The sequence below is a fragment of the Tachyglossus aculeatus genome, unplaced genomic scaffold (assembly GCF_015852505.1).
Source record: "Tachyglossus aculeatus isolate mTacAcu1 unplaced genomic scaffold, mTacAcu1.pri SUPER_30, whole genome shotgun sequence".
In the NCBI taxonomy this organism is placed as follows: Eukaryota; Metazoa; Chordata; class Mammalia; order Monotremata; family Tachyglossidae; genus Tachyglossus; species Tachyglossus aculeatus.
The window spans coordinates 5,081,892-5,083,842 of record NW_024044837.1 but is presented as its reverse complement, the minus strand read 5'-3'; positions in this window follow the sequence as shown (position 1 = coordinate 5,083,842).

Sequence of the window (1,951 nt, the reverse complement as noted above, 5' to 3'; positions counted from 1 at the left end):
CTACGGTTGGTCAGGGCGTTGTGGATGGATTTGGGGACGGTGTTGGAGACGTAGCAGAGGTCGAAGACAGACAGGTTCCTGAGAAAGAAGTACATGGGGGTGTGGAGGCGCCGGTCGAGGGTTGTGACGGCGACGATAAGGAGATTCCCTGTCAGGGCCACCAGGTAGACCAGGAGGAACAGCGCGGCGTGGACCAGCTGCAGTTCCCGGACCTCCGAGAATCCCAGCAGGAGGAATCCCCTCACCGCCATGCGGTTGACCATTTCCCAGAGATTGCTGAGACCATATACAAAAGCACTTAGGAGGAAGATATTTCAGAACCTCAACAGAAAATGAAAGTCAAATCAATCAATCATCATCATCATCATCAATCTTATTTGTTGAGCGCTTACTGTGTGCAGAGCACTGTACTAAGCGCTTGGGAAGTACAAATTGGCAACATATAGAGACAGTCCCTACCCAACAGTGAGCTCACAGTCTAAAAGGGGGAGACAGAGAACAAAACCAAACATACTAACAAAATAAAATAAATAGAATATATATGTACAAGTAAAATAAATAAATAAATAAATAAATAGAGTAATAAATATGTACAAACATATATACATATATACAGGTGCTGTGGGGAAGGGAAGGAGGTAAGATGGGGGGATGGAGAGGGGGAACGAGGGGGAGAGGAAGGAAGGGGCTCAGTCTGGGAAGGCCTCCTGGAGGAGGTGAGCTCTCAGTAGGGCCTTGAAGAGAGGAAGAGAGCTAGCTTGGCGGATGGGCAGAGGGAGGGCATTCCAGGCCCGGGGGATGACGTGGGCCGGGGGTCGATGGTGGGACAGGCGAGAACGAGGTACGGTGAGGAGATTAGCGGCAGAGGAGCGGAGGGTGCGGACTGGGCTGTAGAAGGAGAGAAGGGAGGTGAGGTAGGAGGGGGCGAGGTGATGGAGAGCCTTGAAGCCCGGGGTGAGGAGTTTCTGCCTGATGCGCAGATTGATTGGTAGCCACTGGAGATTTTTGAGGAGGGGAGTAATATGTCCAGAGCGTTTCTGGACAAAGACAATCCGGGCAGCAGCATGAAGTATGGATTGAAGTGGAGAAAGACACGAGGATGGGAGATCAGAGAGAAGGCTGATGCAGTAGTCCAGACGGGATAGGATGAGAGCTTGAATGAGCAGGGTAGCGGTATGGATGGAGAGGGAAGGGCGGATCTTGGCAATGTTGCGGAGCTGAGACGGGCAGGTTTTGGTGACGGCTTGGATGTGAAGGGTGAATGAGAGAGCGGAGTCGAGGGTGACACCAAGTTTGCGGGCTTGTGAGACGGGAAGGATGACAGTGCCATCAACAGAGATGGGAAAGTCAGGGAGAGGACAAGGTTTGGGAGGGAAGACAAGGAGTTCAGTCTTCGACATGTTGAGCTTTAGGTGGCGTGCAGACATCCAGATGGAGATGTCCTGAAGGCAGGAGGAGATGCGAGCCTGGAGGGAGGGGGAGAGAGCAGGGGCAGAGATGTAGATCTGGGTGTCATCATCATAGAGATGATAGTTGAAGCCGTGGGAGCGAATGAGCCACCAAGGGAGTGCGTGTAGATCGAGAACAGAAGGGGACCAAGCACTGAACCTTGGGGAACCCCCACAGTAAGAGGATGGGAGGGGGAAGAGGAGCCTGCAAAAGAGACTGAGAAAGAACGACCGGAGAGATAAGAGGAGAACCAGGAGAGGACGGAGTCTGTGAAGCCAAGGTCAGATAGCGTGTTGAGGAGAAGGGGGTGATCCACGGTGTCAAAGGCAGCTGAGAGGTCGAGAAGGATTAGGACAGAGTATGAGCCGTTGGATTTGGCAAGCAGGAGGTCATCAATGGTATTTAGTGTGCATTTACTTTGTTCAGAGCACTACTCTAAGCGATTGGGAGAGTGTAACCTAGAATTGGCAGAAAATATTTGCTATCGACGAGGAGCTTACAG